Genomic DNA, 21987 nt, shown 5'->3' with positions numbered 1-21987 from the left:
CACCTGTTCCTGCTGGGGGACTTTCATGCCAGGGTTGGGGCCGACCATGACTCATGGCCCTCCTGCCTTGGGCGCTATGGCAATGGATGGATGAATAAGAATGGACAGAGACTGCTTGAGTTGTGCACCTATCATAACCTCTTCATCACCAACTCATTCTTTCACACTAAACTCTGTCACCCGGTTTCATGGAGGCATCCAAGATCACGTTGTTGGCACAAGCTGGACCTCATCATCACAAGGTGAGCCTCCTTGAACATAGTTCAAGTCACACGCAGCTTCCACAGTGCGGACTGTGACACCGACCACTCCCTGGTGTGCAGCAAGGTGAGACTCAAACCAAAGAAGCTGCATCACTCGAAGCAGAAGGGCCACCCGTGCATCAACATGAGCAGAATTTCTTATCCACAGCTGTTACAAAAATTTCTAAATTCACTTGTAAAAGCCCTTCAAAACACTCCCACCGGGGATGCTGAGACCAAGAGGGCCCACATCAGAGACGCCATCTGTGAGTCAGCTATGACCACCTATGGCAAACGTGTGATGCGGAATACAGACTAGTTTCAATCTCACTTTGAAGAGCTGGAACCTGTCATAGCCGCTAACCGCATTGCACTGTTGAACTACAAGAAAGCCTCCAGCGAGTTAGCATTCATAGCACTGAAAGCAGCCAGAAGCACTGCACAAAGAACAGCCAGACGCTTCGCAATTTGCTATTGGCAACACTTATACAGTCATATTCAGCTGGCCTCACACACTGGAAACATCAGATGAATTTATGATAGCATTAAGAGTGCTTTTGGGCCAACCACCAGGAAGATCGCACCGCCCCCCCCACCCACCCTCCCCACAAATCTAGATCAGGGGACACAATCACTGGTTAACGCAAGCAAATGGACCGCTGGGTGGAACACTACCTAGAACTGTACTCCTTGGAGAATGTTGTCACTGAGACTGCCCTCAATGCCGCCCAGTCTCTGCCAGTCATGGATGAACTGGAGTACAGCCAACAAAATCGGAACTCAGTGATGCCATTGATTCCCTTGCCAGCGGAAAACCCCTTGGGAAGGACGGCATTACCCCTGAAATAATCAAGAGTGCCAAGCCTGTTGCACTCTCGGCACTCCATGAACTGATTTGCCTGTGCTGGGATGATGGAACAGTACCTCACGACATGCGCGATGCCAATATCATCACCCTCAATAAAAACAAAGGCTACCATGGTGACTGCAACAACTACCATGGAATCTCCCTGCTCAGCATAGTGGGGAATGTCTTCGCTTGAGTCGCTTTAAACAGGCTCCAGAAGCTGGCCGAACATGTATACGCTGAGGCACAGTGTGGCTTTCGAGCTGAGAGATCGACCATTGACATGCTGTTCTCCCTTCACCAGCTACAGGAGAAATGCCACGAACAACAGATGCGGCTCTACATTGCTTTCATTGATCTCACCAAAGCCTTTGACCTCGTCAGCAGACGTGGTCGCTTCAGACTACCAGAAAAGATCGGATGTCCACCAAAGCTACGAAGTATCATCACCTCATTCCATGACAATATGAAGGGCACAATACAGCACAGTGGCACCTCATCAGACCCCTTTCCAATCCTGAGTGGCGTGAAACAGGGTTGTGTTATCCCACCAATACTGTTTGGGATTTTCTTCACCCTGCTGCTCTCACATGCTTTCCAGTCTTCAGAAGAAGGAATTTTCCTCCAAACAAGGCCAGGGGGCAGGTTGTTCAACTTTGCCCGTCGAAGAGAGAAGACCAAAGTCCGGAAGTCCTCATCAGGGAACTCTTCTTTGCTGACGATGCTGCTTTAACATCTCATACTGAAAAGTGTCTGCAGAGACTCATCGACAGGTTTGCGGCTGCCACAACGAATTTGACCTAACCATCAGCCTCAAAAAAACGAACATCATGGGACAGGACGTCAGAAATGCTCCATCCATCAATTTCGGCGACCACGCTCTGGAAGTGGTTCAAGAGTTCACCTACCTAGGCTCAACTATCACCAATAACCTGCTTTTGATGCAGAAATCAACAAGCGCATGGGAAACGTTTCCACTGCTATGTCCAGACTGGCCAAGAGAGTGTGGGAAAATGGAGCACTGACACAGAACACAAAAGTCCGAGTGTATCAAACCTGTGTCCTCAGTACTTTGTTCTCCGGCAGCGAGGCTTGGACAACTAATGTCAGCCAAGAGTGACGTCTCAATTAATTCTATGTTCGCTGCCTCTGGAGAATCCTTGGCATCAGGTGGCAGGAACGTATCTCCAACACAGAAGTCCACGAGGCGGCCAACATCCCCAGCTTATACACACTACTGAGTCAGCATCGCTTGAGATGGCATGGCCATGTGAGTCGCATGGACAATCGCAGGATCCCCAAAGACACATTGTGCAGCGAGCTCGCCACTGGTATCAGACCCACTAGCCGTCAAGGCTCCGTTTTAAAGACGTCTGCAAACGCGACGTGAAGTCCTGTGACATTGTTCACAAATCGTGGGGGTCAGTTGCCAGCAATTTCTGGAGCTGTCGGGCAGCCATAAAGGCGGGGCTGAGGTGTGGCGAGTCGAAGAGACTGAGCAGTTGGCAGGAAACTAGACAGAAGATGCCATCACTAATACACAGGGTACAAGATTCTGGTTAATTGTTAAATTAGATGTCATCACTAACACACAATGTATAATATTCCGGTTAATTATTAAATTAGATGTCATCACGAACACACAATGTATAATATTCCGGTTAATTGTTAAATTAGATGTCAGAACTAATACACAGGTGATAATATTTTGGTTAATTGTTACATTCGATGTCATCACTCATACATAGGGTATAAAATTCCGGTTAACTGTTAGCTTAGATGTCATCCCTCATGCACTGTGTAAAATATTCCGTTTAATTGTTAAATTAGATGTCATCAGTTATACACTGGGTATAATATTCCGGTTAATTGTTAAATCAGTTGTCATCACAAATACACAGGAGATAATATTGCGGTTAATTGCTAAATTAGATGTCATCACTAATACACAGGGCATAATATTCCAGTTAATTGTTAAATTAGATGTCATCACTATTACACAAGGTATAATATTCTGGTTAATTGTTAAATGAGATGTCATCACTAATGCCCAGGGGATAATATTCTGGTTAAGTCTTAAATAAGATGTAATTACTAATACACACGGGATAGTATTCTGGTTAAATCTTAAATTAGATGCTATCACTAATACACAGCGTGCAATGCTCCCATTAATTGTTCAATTCGATGTTATCACGAATACACAGTGTACAATATTCTGATTTATTGTTAAATTAGATGTCATCACTAATACACTGTGTATAATATTCTAGTTAATTGTTAAATTAGACGTCATCACTAATACACAGGGAATAGTATTCTGGTTAAAAGTTAAATTCTATGTCTTCACGAATACACAGAGGCTAATATTCTGGTTAATTGTTTAATTAGATGTCATCACTAATGCACAGGCGGTAGTATTGCCTTTAATTGTTAAATTAGATGTCATCACTAATACACAGGGGATAATATTCCAGTTAATTGTTAAATTAGATGTCATCACTAATACACAGGTGATAATTTTCCAGTTAATAGTTAAATTAGATGTCATCACTAATACACAGGGGATAATATTCCAGTTAATTGTTAAATTAGATGTCATCACCAATACACAGGTGATAATATTCCAGTTAATTGTTAAATTAGATGTCATCACTAATACACAGGGGATAATATTCCAGTTAATTGTTAAATTAGATGTCATCACCAATACACAGGGGATAACCTAATTAATTGTTAAATGAGATGTCTTCACTAATACACACGGGCTAATATTCTGCTTAATTGTTAAATTGGATTTCATCACGAATACGCAGGTGATAATATTCCAGTAAATTGTTAAATTAGATGTCATCAGTAAAACACAGGGTATAGTTTTCCGATTAAATGTTGAATTGAATATCATCACGAATATACAGGGGATAATATTCTGATTAATTGTCAAGTTGGAGGTCATCACTATTATACAGGGAATACTATTCTGGTTATTCATCAAATTAGATGTCATCACTAATACACAGGTGATAATATTCCAGTTAATTGTTAAATTAGATGTCATCACTAATACACAGGTGATAATATTCCAGTTAATTGTTAAATTAGATGTCATCACTAATACACAGTGGATAATATTCCAGTTAATTGTTAAATTAGATGTCATCACTAATACACAGGGGATAATATTCCAGTTAATTGTTAAATTAGATGTCATCACTGATACACAGGGGATAATATTCGCGATAATTGTTAAGTTAGATGCCATCACTAATACACACTGGATAATATTCCATTTAATTGTGAAATTAGATGTCCTCACTCATGCACATTGGACAACATCCCAGTTAATTGTTAAATTAGATGTCATTACTAATACACATGGGATAATCCAGTCAATTTTTAACTTCGATATCATCACTAATACACAGGGTATAATATACTGGTTAATTGTTCCATTAGATGCCATCACTTATACACAGTGCATAATATTCCGGTTAGTTGTTGCATTACATGCATCACACATACACAGGGGATAGCCTGATAAATTGTTAAATTAGATGCCTTCAATTGGAAAGTGCAGGATATTCCACTTTCTGTTAAATTAGATATCATCACGAACACAAAGCAAATAATATTCCGTTTAATTGTTAATTTAGATGTCATCACTTATACACAGGTGATGATATTCCGGTTAATTGTTGCATTAGATGTCATCACCAATACACAGGGGATAATATTCTAATTAATTGTTAAATTAGAAGTCATCATTATCACACAGGGTATAGTATTCTGGTTTATTGTCAACTTAGATGTCATCACTAATACACAGAGGATAACATTCAGGTTAAACGCTCAATTAGATGTCATCACTGTTACACAGCGGATAATATTCTGGTTAATTATTAAATGAGATGTCATCACTGATACACAGGGGATAATATTCCACTTAATTGTTAAATTAGATGTCATCACTAATACACAGCGGATAATATTCTGGTTAAATGTTCAAATAGATGCCATCACTATTCCACAGTGTATAATATACCAGTTAATTGTTATATTAGACGTCATCAATAATACACAGTGTGTAATATTCCGGTTAGTTGTTACATTAGATTCCATCACACAGAAACCAGTTCCAACCTGTTTAATTGTTAAATTAGATGCCAGCACTAATACACAGGGGATAGTATACTGGTCAATTGCTGCATTAGATACCATTACAAATAAACAGTGTATAATATTCCGGTTAATTGTTACATTAGAGTCCATCACACACAGAATGGGTATAACCACTTTCATTGTTAAATAAGATGCCATCTCTTATGCAGTGCATGATATTGTGGTTATCTGTTAGATTAGATGCAATCACTAATACACAGTGGATAGTATTCTGGTTAAGTCTTAAATAAGATGTATTAACTCCTACACAGGGGACAGTATTCTGGTTAAATCTTAAATAAGATGTAATCACTAATACACAGGGGATAGTATTCTGGTTAAATCTTAAATTAGATGTTATCACAAATACACAGTGTGCAATACTCCCATTAATTGTTAAATTAGATGTCATCACTAATACACAGTGTATAATATACTGATTTATTGTTAAATTAGATGTCATCACTAATACACTGTGCATAATATTCGAGTTAATTGTTAAATTAGACGTCATCACTAATACACAGGGGATAGTATTCTGCTTAAATGTTAAATTCGATGCCTTCACGAATGCACAGGGGATAATATTCCGCTTAATTGCTTAATTAGATGTCATCACTAATGCACAGGGGATAATATTCGAGTTAATTGTTAAATTAGATGTCATCACTGATACACAGGGTGTAGTGCCCTGGTTAATTGTTAAATTAGATGGTATCACGAACACACAGGGGATAATCTAATTAATTGTTAAATTAGATGTCATCACTAATCCCACGGGCTAATATTCTGCTTAATTGTTAAATTAGATTTCATCACGAATCCGCAGGTGATAATATTCCAGTTAATTGTTAAATTAGATGTCATCAGTAAAACACAGGGTGCAGTATTCTGATTAAATGTTAAATTTGATATCATCACTAATATACAGGGGATAATATTCTGATTAATTGTCAAGTTAGATGTCATCACTATTATACAGGGAATACTATTCTGGTTATTCATCAAATTGGATGTCATCACTAATATACAGGGGATAATATTCTGATATCTTGTCAAGTTAGATGTCATCGCTAATACACAATGGATAATATTCCAGTTAATTGTTACAATAGATGTCATCACTAATACACAGGGGATACTATTTCAGTTAATTGTTAAATTTAGATGTCACCACTAATACACAGGGGATAATATTCCAGTTAATTGTTTAATTAGATGTCATCACTGATACACACTGTGTAATATTCCATTTAATTGTTACATTAGATGTCTTCACTCATGCACATTGAACAATATCCCAGTTAATTGTTCAATTAGATGTCATTGCTAATACACATGGGATACTCTAGTTAATTTTTAACTTAGATATCATCACTAATACACAGGGTACAATATACTGGTTAATTGTTACATTAGATGCCATCACATATACACAGTGTATAATATTCCGGTTAGTTGTTACATTAGATGCATCACACATACAGAGGGGATAGGCTGTTTAATTGTTAAATTAGATGCCTTCAGTTGCAAAGTGCATGATATTCCGGTTTCTGTTAAATTAGATGTCATCACTAACACAATGCAAATAATATTCCGTTTAATTGTTAATTTAGATGTTGTCGCTTATACACAGGGTATAATATTCCAGTTAATTGTTACATTAGATGTCATCACGAATACACAGGGTGTAGTATCCTGGATAAATGATAAAATATATGTCATCGCTAATGCACAGGTGATAATATTCTGGTTAATTGTAACTTAGATTTCATCACTAACACAAAGGGGATAATATTCCTCTCAATTGTTAATTTAGATGTGATCAGTAATACACAGGGTATAGTATTCGGGTTAAATGTTTAATTCGAATTCATCACTAATAGACAGGGGAAAATATTCTGGTTAATTGTTAAATTAGATGTCATCAATAATACACAGGGTATAATATTCTAATTAATTGCTTAATTAGATGTCATCAGGAATACAAAGGGAATAGAACATAGAACATTACAGCGCAGTACAGGCACTTCAGCCCTCGATGTTGCGCCGACCTGTGAAACCATCTGACCTACACTATTACATTTTCATCCATATGTCTATCCAATGACCACTTAAATGCCCTAAAAGTTGGCGAGTCTACTACTGTTGCAGGCAGGGCGTTCCACGCGCCTACTACTCACTGTGTAAAGAAACTACCTCTGACATCTGTCCTATATCTTTCACCCCTCAACTTCAAGCTATGTCCCCTCGTGTTTGCCATCACCATCCGAGGAAAAAGGCTCTTACTATCCAACCTGTCCAACCCTCTGATTATCTTATATGTCTCCATTAAGTCACCTCGTCTCCTCCTTCGCTTTAACGAAAACAACCTCAAGTCCCTCAGCCTTTCCTCGTAAGACCTTCCCTCCATACCAGGCAACATCCTAGTAAATTTCCTCTGCACCTTTTCCAAAAGCTTCCACATCCGTCCTATAATGCGGTGACCAGAACTGCAAGCAATACTCCAGGTGCGGCCGCACCAGAGTTCTCTACAGCTGCAGCATGACCTCGTGGCTCCTAAACTCGATCCCCCCACTAATAAAAGCTAACACACCATATGCCTTCTTAACAGCTCTATTAACCTGGGTGGCAACTTTCAGGCATTTATGTAGCTGGACCCCAAGATCTCTCTGCTCATCTACACTACCAAGAATCTTCCCATTAGCCCAGTATTGTGCAATCCTGTTACTCCTTCCGAAGTGAATCACCTCACACTTTTCCGCATTAAACTCCATTTGCCATCTCTCAGCCCAGCTCTGCAGCCTATCTATGTCCCTCTGTAACCGACAACATCCTTCGGCACTATCCACAACTCCACCGACCTTCGTGTCATCCGCAAATTTACTATACCACCCTTATACACCCTCATCCAGGTCATTTATAAAAATGACAAACAGCAGTGGCCAAAAACAGATCCTTGCGGTACACCACTAGAAACTATACTCCAGGATGAACATTTTCCATCAACCACCACCCTCTCTCTTCTTTCAGCGAGCCAATTTCTGATCCAAAGCACTAATTCACCTTCAATCCCATACTTCTGTATTTTCTGCAATAGCTTACCGTGGGGAACTTTATCAAACGCCTTACTGAGTTCCATGTAGACCACATCCACTGCTTTACCCTCATCCACCTGTTTGGTCACCTTGTCAAAAAACTCAATAAGGTTTGTGAGGCACGACCTCCCCTTCACAAAACCGTGTTGACTATCGCTAATAATATACTGGTTAATTGTTACATTGGATGCCATCACTAATACACAGTGTATAATATTCCGGTTAATTGTTAAATTATATGCCATCACATATACAGTGTATGATATTCTCGTTATCTGTTAAATTAGTTGTCATCACGAACACACAGTGGATAATTTTCCGTTTAATTGTTAATTCAGAAGTCATCAATTATAGACAGGGGATAATATTCCACGTTAATTGTTACAGTAAATGTCATCACTGATAAACAGGGTGTAGTATTGTGGATAAATGATTAAATATATGTCATCACTAATACACAGGGTATAGTATTCTGGATAAATGATAAAATAGATGTTATCACTAATACTCAGGGGATATCATTCTAATTAATTGTTAAATTAGAAGTCATCACTAATACATAGAGAATAGTATTCTAATTAATTGTTAAATTAGATGTCATCACTAATACACAGGGGATAATATACTGGCGATTTGTTAATTTAGACGACATCATTAACACACAGTGTACAATACTCCGGTTAATTGTTACATTAGATGCCATCACACAGACACAGGGGATAAGATTACAGTTAGTTGCTAAATTAGATGTCATCACTAATACACAGGGGACAATATTCTGCTTAATTGTGCAATTAGGTGTCACCACCAATCACAGGGGATAATATACCAGTTAATTGTTAATTGGTGGTGAGTGCCTGGAACTTGCTGCCAGGGGCGGTGGTGGAAGCAGATATGATAGTGGCTTTTAAGAGACATCTGACAAATATATGAATAGGAAGAGAATGGAGGGATATGGGCCCCGAAACTGCCGAAGTTGTTAGTTTAGGCAGGCATCAAGATCGGCTCAGGCTTGGAGGGCCGAATGGCCTGTTCCAGTACAGTACTGTTCCTTGCTCTTTTTTGGCTTTATCTGTTAAATTAGATGTCATCACGAATACACAGGGGACAATATTCTGGTTAATTGTTAAATTAGTTGTCATCATGAATACACAGGGGACAATATTCCAGTTAATTGTTAAATTAGATGTCATCATTGATACACAGGGCACAGTATCCAGGTTAAATGTTAAATTAGATATCACCACTAATAAACAGGAGATGATATTCTGGTTAAAAGTTAAATTTTACTTCATCACTAATACATAGGGGATAATATTCCAGTTAATTATTGCATTAGATGTCATCACCAATACACAGGGGATAATATACTGGTTAGTTGTTACATTAGATGTCATCACTAATGCACAAGGCATAATATTCTATTTAATTGTTAAATTAGATGTCATCACTAAGGCACAGGGGATAATATTCGGATTAATTGTCAAGTTAGATGTAATCACTATTATGCAGGGAATACTATTCTGGTTAAACATCAAATTGGATGTCATCACTAATACACAATGGATAATATTGCAGTTAATTGTTAAAATACATGTCATCACGAATACACAGGGGATAATATTCCAGTTAAATGTTTAATTAGATGTCATCACTAATACACAGGGGATAATATTCGCGATAACTGTTACATTAGATGTCACAACTAATACACAGGGGATAATATTCCAGTTAATTGTTTAATTAGATGTCATCACGAATACACAGGGGATAATATTCGCGATAATTGTCAAATTTTATGTCATCACTGATACAAACTGTATAATATTCCATTTAATCGTTAAATTAGATGTCTTCACTCATGCACATTGGACAATATCCCAGTTAATTGTTAAATTAGACGTAATTACTAATACATATGGGATAATCTAGTTAATTTTTAACTTAGATATCAACACTAACACACAGGGTACAATATACTGGTTAATTGTTACATTAGTTGCCATCACTAATACACAGTGGATAATATACTGGCGATTTGTTACTTTGGACGCCATCATTAACACACAGTGTACAATACTCCGGTTAATTGTTACATTAGATGTCATCAAAAATATAGAATGGACAATATTCCGTTTAATTGTTAAATTCGATGTCATCACGAATACACAGTGGATAATATTCCGGTTAATTGTTAAATTAGATGTTATCACTAATACACAGGGGATAATCTGGTTAATTGTAAAATTAGATGTCATCACTATTACACAAGGTATAATAATCTGGTTAATTGTCAAATTAGATGTCACCACTAATACACAGGGGATAATATTCCTGTCATTTCTTAAATAAAATGTTATGACTAATACATAGGATATAATATTCCGTTTAATTGTTAAATTAGAAGTCATCAATAATACACAGGGTACAATATTCCAGTTAGTTGTAAAATTAGATGTGATCACTAATACAGAGCATACAGTATTCAGTTTAATTGTTAAATTAGATGCCATCACTAATACACAGTGTATAATATTTTGGTTAATTGTTAATTTTGAAGTAATCAATAATACACAGGGTATAATATTCCAGTTAATTGTTAAATTAGAAATCACGAATACACATGGTGTAGTATTCCGGTTAAATGTTAAATTAGATGTCATCACCAATACACAGGGGATAATATTCCAGTTAATTGTTAAATTAAATGTCATCACTAATACACAGGGGACAATATTCCAGTTAATTGTTAAATTTGATGTCCCCACTAATACACAGGGGATAATATTCCAGTTAATTGTTAAATTAGATGTCATCACTAAGGCACAGGGGATAATATTCGGATTAATTGTCAAGTTAGATGTAATCACTATTATGCAGGGAATACTATTCTGGTTAAACAACAAATTGGATGTCATCACTAATACACAATGGATAATATTGCAGTTAATTGTTAAAATACATGTCATCACGAATACACAGGGGATAATATTCCAGTTAAATGTTTAATTAGATGTCATCACTAATACACAGGGGATAATATTCGCGATAACTGTTACATTAGATGTCACAACTAATACACAGGGGATAATATTCCAGTTAATTGTTTAATTAGATGTCATCACGAATACACAGGGGATAATATTCGCGATAATTGTCAAATTTTATGTCATCACTGATACAAACTGTATAATATTCCATTTAATTGTTAAATTAGATGTCTTCAGTCATGCACATTGGACAATATCCCAGTTAATTGTTAAATTAGACGTAATTACTAATACATATGGGATAATCTAGTTAATTTTTAACTTAGAAATCAACACTAACACACAGGGTACAATATACTGGTTAATTGTTACATTAGTTGCCATCACTAATACACAGTGGATAATATACTGGCGATTTGTTACTTTGGACGCCATCATTAACACAGTGTACAATACTCCGGTTAATTGTTACATTAGATGTCATCAAAAATATAGAATGGACAATATTCCGTTTAATTGTTAAATTCGATGTCATCACGAATACACAGTGGATAATATTCCGGTTAATTGTTAAATTAGATGTTATCACTAATACACAGGGGATAATCTGGTTAATTGTAAAATTAGATGTCATCACTATTACACAAGGTATAATAATCTGGTTAATTGTCAAATTAGATGTCACCACTAATACACAGGGGATAATATTCCTGTCATTTCTTAAATAAAATGTTATGACTAATACACAGGATATAATATTCCGTTTAATTGTTAAATTAGAAGTCATCAATAATACACAGGGTACAATATTCCAGTTAGTTGTAAAATTAGATGTGATCACTAATACAGAGCATACAGTATTCAGTTTAATTGTTAAATTAGATGCCATTACTAATACACAGTGTATAATATTTTGGTTAATTGTTAATTTTGAAGTAATCAATAATACACAGGGTATAATATTCCAGTTAATTGTTAAATTAGAAATCACGAATACACATGGTGTAGTATTCCGGTTAAATGTTAAATTAGATGTCATCACCAATACACAGGGGATAATATTCCAGTTAATTGTTAAATTAAATGTCTTCACTATTACACAGGGTACAGTATTGTGGTTAACTGTCAAATTAGATCTCATTACTGACACACAGCGGATAATATTCCGGTTAATTGTTACATTTGATGTCATCACCAATTCACAGTGTGTAGTATTCTGAATAAATGATAAATTAGGTGTCATCACTAATATACAGGGGATAATATTCAGGTCAATTGTTCAATTAAATGTCATCACTGATTCATCGAGGATAATATTCCAGTTAATAAATTATATGCCATTACTAACCCACAGGGGAGAATACTGGAGTTAATTGTTAAATTAGATGTCATCACTAATACACAGGGTATAGTATTCTAGTTAACTGTTAAATAAGATGTCATCACGAATACACATGGGATAATATTCTGGTTAATTGTTAAATTAAATGTCATCACTATTACACAGGTTATCGTATTCTGGTTAAATGTGCAATTAAATGTCATCACTATTACACAGCGGATAATATTCCGGTTAATTTCAAACTGGATGTCATCACTAATACAGAATGGACAATATTCCGTTTAATTGTTAAATTCGATGTCAATACGAATACACAGTGGATAATATTCCGGCCAATTGTTAAATTAGATGTTATCACTGATACACAGGGGATAATCTGGTTAATTGTAAATAGGATGTCATCACGATTACACAAGGTATAATATTCTGGTTAACTGTCAAATTAGATGTCACCATTAATACACAGGGGATAATATTCGAGTTAATTGTTAAATTAAATGTCATCAATAATACACCGTGTATAATATTCCAGTTAATTGTTACATTAGATTCCATCACACAGGCACAAGATATAACCTGTTTAATTGTTAAATTCGATGTCATCACGAATACACAGTGGATAATATTCCGGTTAATTGTTAAATTAGATGTTATCACTAATACACAGGGGATAATCTGGTTAATTGTAAAATTAGATGTCATCACTATTACACAAGGTATAATAATCTGGTTAATTGTCAAATTAGATGTCACCACTAATACACAGGGGATAATATTCCTGTCATTTCTTAAATAAAATGTTATGACTAATACACAGGATATAATATTCCGTTTAATTGTTAAATTAGAAGTCATCAATAATACACAGGGTACAATATTCCAGTTAGTTGTAAAATTAGATGTGATCACTAATACAGAGCATACAGTATTCAGTTTAATTGTTAAATTAGATGCCATTACTAATACACAGTGTATAATATTTTGGTTAATTGTTAATTTTGAAGTAATCAATAATACACAGGGTATAATATTCCAGTTAATTGTTAAATTAGAAATCACGAATACACATGGTGTAGTATTCCGGTTAAATGTTAAATTAGATGTCATCACCAATACACAGGGGATAATATTCCAGTTAATTGTTAAATTAAATGTCTTCACTATTACACAGGGTACAGTATTGTGGTTAGCTGTCAAATTAGATCTCATTACTGACACACAGCGGATAATATTCCGGTTAATTGTTACATTTGATGTCATCACCAATTCACAGTGTGTAGTATTCTGAATAAATGATAAATTAGGTGTCATCACTAATATACAGGGGATAATATTCAGGTCAATTGTTCAATTAAATGTCATCACTGATTCATCGAGGATAATATTCCAGTTAATAAATTATATGCCATTACTAACCCACAGGGGAGAATACTGGAGTTAATTGTTAAATTAGATGTCATCACTAATACACAGGGTATAGTATTCTAGTTAACTGTTAAATTAGATGTCATCACGAATACACATGGGATAATATTCTGGTTAATTGTTAAATTAAATGTCATCACTATTACACAGGTTATCGTATTCTGGTTAAATGTGCAATTAAATGTCATCACTATTACACAGCGGATAATATTCCGGTTAATTTCAAACTGGATGTCATCACTAATACAGAATGGACAATATTCCGTTTAATTGTTAAATTCGATGTCAATACGAATACACAGTGGATAATATTCCGGCCAATTGTTAAATTAGATGTTATCACTGATACACAGGGGATAATCTGGTTAATTGTAAATAGGATGTCATCACGATTACACAAGGTATAATATTCTGGTTAACTGTCAAATTAGATGTCACCATTAATACACAGGGGATAATATTCGAGTTAATTGTTAAATTAAATGTCATCAATAATACACCGTGTATAATATTCCAGTTAATTGTTACATTAGATTCCATCACACAGGCACAAGATATAACCTGTTTAATTGTTAAATTCGATGTCATCACGAATACACAGTGGATAATATTCCGGTTAATTGTTAAATTAGATGTTATCACTAATACACAGGGGATAATCTGGTTAATTGTAAAATTAGATGTCATCACTATTACACAAGGTATAATAATCTGGTTAATTGTCAAATTAGATGTCACCACTAATACACAGGGGATAATATTCCTGTCATTTCTTAAATAAAATGTTATGACTAATACACAGGATATAATATTCCGTTTAATTGTTAAATTAGAAGTCATCAATAATACACAGGGTACAATATTCCAGTTAGTTGTAAAATTAGATGTGATCACTAATACAGAGCATACAGTATTCAGTTTAATTGTTAAATTAGATGCCATTACTAATACACAGTGTATAATATTTTGGTTAATTGTTAATTTTGAAGTAATCAATAATACACAGGGTATAATATTCCAGTTAATTGTTAAATTAGAAATCACGAATACACATGGTGTAGTATTCCGGTTAAATGTTAAATTAGATGTCATCACCAATACACAGGGGATAATATTCCAGTTAATTGTTAAATTAAATGTCTTCACTATTACACAGGGTACAGTATTGTGGTTAACTGTCAAATTAGATCTCATTACTGACACACAGCGGATAATATTCCGGTTAATTGTTACATTTGATGTCATCACCAATTCACAGTGTGTAGTATTCTAAATAAATGATAAATTAGGTGTCATCACTAATATACAGGGGATAATATTCAGGTCAATTGTTCAATTAAATGTCATCACTGATTCATCGAGGATAATATTCCAGTTAATAAATTATATGCCATTACTAACCCACAGGGGAGAATACTGGAGTTAATTGTTAAATTAGATGTCATCACTAATACACAGGGTATAGTATTCTAGTTAACTGTTAAATTAGATGTCATCACGAATACACATGGGATAATATTCTGGTTAATTGTTAAATTAAATGTCATCACTATTACACAGGTTATCGTATTCTGGTTAAATGTGCAATTAAATGTCATCACTATTACACAGCGGATAATATTCCGGTTAATTTCAAACTGGATGTCATCACTAATACAGAATGGACAATATTCCGTTTAATTGTTAAATTCGATGTCAATACGAATACACAGTGGATAATATTCCGGCCAATTGTTAAATTAGATGTTATCACTGATACACAGGGGATAATCTGGTTAATTGTAAATAGGATGTCATCACGATTACACAAGGTATAATATTCTGGTTAACTGTCAAATTAGATGTCACCATTAATACACAGGGGATAATATTCGAGTTAATTGTTAAATTAAATGTCATCAATAATACACCGTGTATAATATTCCAGTTAATTGTTACATTAGATTCCATCACACAGGCACAAGATATAACCTGTTTAATTGTTAAATTAGATGCCATCAATAATACACAGGGGATAATATACTGGTTAATTGCTACATTAGATGCCATTACTAATACACAGGGGATAATGTTCCGCTGAATTGTTGCATTACATTCTTCACAAATACACAGAGTATAACCTGTTTAATTGTTAAATTAGATGTCATCACGAATGCACAGGCGACAGTATTCTGGTTAAATCTTAAATTAGATGTTATCACTGATACATAGTGCATAATATTTGGGGTAATTTTTAAAATAGATGTCATCACTAATACGCAGTGTATAATATTCCAGTTAATTGTTAAATTAGATGTCATCACCAATACTCAGGGGATTATCTGGTGAATTCTGTAATTAGATGTCATCCCTAATACACAGGGGATAATATTCTAGTTAATTGTCAAATTAGATGTCATCACTAATGCACAGCTGATAATATTCCGGTTAATTGTTGAATTAGATGTCACCACTAATGCACAGGGGTTAATATTCCCGATAATTGTTAAATTAGATGTCAACACTGATACACACTGCATAATATTCCAGTTAATTGTTAAATTAGATGTAATCACTAATACACAGGGGATAATCTGGTTATTTTTTAAATTAGATGTCATCACAAAATACACAGTGTACAGTATTACGGTTAATTGTGACATTACATTAGGGCGGCACTGTGGTGCAGTGTTTAGCACTGCAGCCTCACAGCTCCAGGGACCCGGGTTCGATTCTGGGTACTGCCTGTGTGGAGTTTGCAAGTTCTCCCTGTGTCTGCGTGGGTTTTCTCCGGGTGCTCCGGTTTCCTCCCACAAGCCAAAAGGCTTGCAGGTTGATAGGGAAATTGGCCATTATAAATTGTCACCAGTAGGTAGGTGGTAGGGAAATATAGGGACAGGTGGGGATGTTTGGTCGGATTATGGGATCAGTGTAGGATTAGGGTTGATGGTCGGCACAGACTCGGCACAGGCCGAAGGGCCTGTTTCAGTGCTGTATCTCGAATCTTAATCTAATCTACATGCCATCACACATAGAGAGGGTGTAACCTGTTTAATTGATAAATTAGATGCCATCACGTATACACAGGGGATAATATTCTGGTTAATTGTTAAATTAGATGTCATCACGAATACACAGTGGATAATATTTGCGATAATTGTTAAATTAGATGTCATTATTGATACACACTGTATAATATTCCATTTAATTGTTAAATTAGATGTCTTCACTCATGCACAGCGGACAATATCCCAGTTAATTGTTCAGTTAGATGTCATCACTAATACACATGGGATAATCTGGTTAATTTTTAACTTAGATATCATCACCAATACACAGGGTTTCATATACTGGTCAATTTTTACATTAGATGCCATCACTAATACACAGTGTATAATATTCCGGTTAGTTGTTACATTTCATGCCATCACACATACACAGGGGATAGCCTGTTTAATTGTTAAATTAGATGCCTTCAATTTTAAAGTGCATGATATTCCGGTAACTGTTAAATTAGATGTCATCACTAACACAAAGCAAATAATATTCCGTTTAATTGTTAAATTAGAAGTCGTCAATAATACACAGGGTAGAATATTCCAGTTCGTTGTAAAATTAGATGTGATCACGAATACAGAGCATATAGTATTCCGTTTAATTGTTAAATTACATGCCATCACTAATACACAGTGTATAATATTCCAGTTAATTGTTAACTTAGAAATCACGAATACACATGGTGTAGTATTCCGGTTAAATGGTAAATTAGATGTCATCACTAATACACAGGGGATAATTTTCCAGTTAATTGTTAAATTAAATGTCTTCACTGTTGCACAGGTACAGTATTGTGGTTAATTGTCAAATTTGATCTCATCACTGTTACACAGCGGTAATATTCCGGTTAATTGTTAAATTAGACGTCATCACTAATACAAAGGGGATAATATTCCAGTCAATTGTTAAATTAGATGTCATCAGTGATACACAGGGTATAGTATTCGGGTTAAATGTTAAATTAGATATCATCAGTAATGCACAGGGGATAATAGTCTGGTTAATTGTTAAATTAGATGTCATCACCAATACACAGGGGATAATATTCCGGTTACTTGTTATGTTATATATCGTCACGAATGCACAGTGCATAATATTCTGGTTAATTGTTAAATTAGATGTCATCACTATTACCCAATGGATAATATTCCAGTTAATTGTTAAATTTGATGTCATCACTGATGCACAGGGGATACTATTCCAATTAATTGTTACATTAGATGTCATCACCAATACACAGGGGTTAATCTGTTTAATTGTTAAATTAGATGTCATCACTAATCCACAGTGGATAATATTCTGGATAATTGTTCAATTAGATGTCATCACTCATACACAGAGGATAATATTCCAGTTAATTTGCACATTAGATGTCATCACACAGACACAAGGGAAATCCTGTTTCATTGTTAAATTAGATGCCATCACTAAAACACAGGGGATAATATACAGGTTAATTGTTACATTAGATGTTATCACTAATACACAGGGGATGACCTAATTAATTGTTAAATGAGATGTCATCACTAATACACAGGTGATGATATTCCAGTTAATTGTTAAATTAGATGTCATCAGTAAAACACAGGGCATAGTTTTCTGATTAAATGTTAAATTGAATATCATCACTAATATATAGGGGACAATATTCTGATTAATTGTCAAGTTAGATGTCATCACTATTATACTGGGAATACTATTCTGGTTATTCATCAAATTGGATGTCATCACTAATACACAATGGATAATATTCCAGTTAATTGTTAAATTTAGATGTCATCACGAACACACAGGAAATAATCTGGTTAATTGTTAAATTAGATGTCATCACTAATACACAGGGGATAATATTCCATTTAATTGCTAAATTTAGATGTCATCACTAACACACAGGAAATAATCTGGTTAATTGTTAAATTAGATGTCATCACTAATACACAGGGGTTAATATTCCAGTTAATTGTTTAAGTAGATGTCATCACCAATACACAGGGGACAATATCCCAGTTAATTGTTAAATTAGATGTCATTACTAATACACATGGGATAATCTATTTAATTTTTAACTTAGATATCATCACTAATACACAGGGTATAATATACTGGTTTATTGTTACATTAGATGCCATCTCTTATACACAGTGCATAATATTCCGGTTAGTTGTTACATTAGATGCATCACACATACACAGGGGATATCCTGTTTAATTGTTAAATTAGATGCCTTCAATTGGAAAGTGCATGATATTCCAGTTTCTGTTAAATTAGATGTCATCACTTATACACAGGTGATAATATTCCGGTTAATTGTTACAGTAGATGTCATCAACAATACACAGGGGATAATATTCTAATTAATTGTTGAATTAGAAGTCATCACTATCACAGAGGGTATAGTATTCTGGTTTATTGTCAACTTAGATGTCATCACTAATACACAGCGGATAATATTCCAGTTAATTCTTAAATTCGATGTCATCACTAATACACAGCGGATAAAATTCAGGTCAAATGTTCAATTAGATGTCATCACTATTACCCAGCGGATAATATACCAGTTAATTGTTATATTAGACGTCATCACTACTGCACAGGGGCCAATATTCCAGTTAATTGTTAAATTAGATGTCATCATTGATAAACAGGGGATAGTATTCCACTTAAATGTTAAATTAGATGACATCACTAATACACAGCGGATAATATTCTGGTTAAATGTTCAAATAGATGCCATCACTATTACACAGTGTATAATATACCAGTTAATTGTTATATTAGACGTCATCACTACTGCACAGGGGCCAATATTCCAGTTAATTGTTAAATTAGATGTCAACACTAATACACAGGGTATAATCTAATTAATTGTTAAATTAGAGGTCATCACTAATAGACTGAGGATAATATTCCAGTTAATTGTTAAATTAGAGGTCATCACTAATAGACTGGGGATAATATTCCAGTTAATTGTTAAATTAGATGTCATCAATAATACACAGTGTGTAATATTCCGGTTAATTGTTACATTAGATTCCATCACACAGAAACCAGTTCTAACCTGTTTAATTGTTAAATTAGATGCCAGCACTAATACAAAGGGGATAATATCCTGGTCAATTGCTGCATTAGATACCATTACTAATAAACAGTGTATAATATTACGGTTAATTGTTACATTAGAGTCCATCACACACAGAATGGGTATAACCACTTTCATTGTTAAATAAGATGCCATCTCTTATACAGTGCATGATATTCTGGTTATCTGTTAAATTAGATGTAATCACTAAAACACAGTGGATAGTATTCTGGTTAAATCTTAAATAAGATGTCATCACTGACACACAGGGGATAGTATTCCACTTAATTGTTAAATTAGAAAACATCACTAATATACAGGGAATAATATTCTGATCAGTTGTCAAATTAGATGTCATCACTCTTATACAGGGAATACTATTCTGGTTATTCGTCAAATTGGATGTCATCACGAATACACAATGGATAATATTCCAGTTAATTGTTAAAATGGATGTCATCACTAATACACAGAGGATAATATTCCAGTTAATTGTTAAATTTAGATGTCACCACTAATACACAGGGGATAATATTCGCGATAATTGTTAAATTAGATATCATCACTAATACACAGGTGATAATATTACAGTTAATCGTTAAATTAGATGTTATCACTAATACACAGGGGATAATATTCGTGATAATTGTTAAATTAGATATCATCACTAATACACAGGTGATAATATTCGCGATAATTGTTAAATTAGATATCATCACTAATACACAGGTGATAATATTCGCGATAATTGTTAAATTAGATATCATCACTGATACATACTGTATAATATTCCATTAAATTGTTAAATTAGATGTCTTCACAAATGCACATTGAACAATATTCCAGTTGATTGTTACATTAGATGTCATCACTGATAAACAGGGTGTAGTATTGTGGATAAATGATTAAATATATGTCATCACTAATACACAGGGTATAGTATTCTGGATAAATGATAAAATAGATGTCATCACTAATACTCAGGGGATATTATTCTAATTAATTGTTATATTAGATGTCATCACTAATACACAGGGGATAATATTATGGTTAAATGCTAAATTAGATGTCATCACTAATACACAGGGGATAATATACCGGCGATTTGTTAATTTAGACGCCATCATTAACACACAGTGTACAATACTCCGGTTAATTGTTACATTAGATGCCACCACACAGACACAGGGGATAAGATTGCAGTTTGTTGCTAAATTAGATGTCATCACTAATACACAGGGGACAATACTCTGCTTAATTGTGTAATTAGGTGTCACCACCAATCACAGGGGATAATATTCCAGTTAATTGTTAATTGGTGGTGAGTGCCTGGAACTTGCTGCCAGGGGCGGTGATGGAAGCAGATATGATAGCGGCTTTTAAGAGACATCTTGACAAATATATGAATAGGAAGAGACCAGAGGGATATGGGCCCCGGAACTGCCGAAGTTGTTAGTTGAGGCAGGCATCAAGATCGGCTCAGGCTTGGAGGGCCGAATGGCCTGTTCCAGTACTGTACTGTTCCTTGCTCTTTTTGTGCTTTATCTGTTAAATTAGATGTCATCAGCAATACACAGGGTATAGTATTCGGGTAAAATGTTAAATTAGATATCATCACTAATGCACAGGGAATAATGTTCTGGTTAATTGTTAAATTAGATGTCATCACTAATAGACAGGGGATAATATTCTGGTTAATTGTTCAATTAGACATCATCACTAAGACACAGGGTATAGTCATCTGGTTAATTGTTAAATTAGATGTCATCA

This window comes from Heterodontus francisci, chromosome 21 (genome assembly GCF_036365525.1).
Source record: "Heterodontus francisci isolate sHetFra1 chromosome 21, sHetFra1.hap1, whole genome shotgun sequence".
Classification (NCBI taxonomy): domain Eukaryota; kingdom Metazoa; phylum Chordata; class Chondrichthyes; order Heterodontiformes; family Heterodontidae; genus Heterodontus; species Heterodontus francisci.
Note: the sequence above shows the minus strand (reverse complement) of the source record.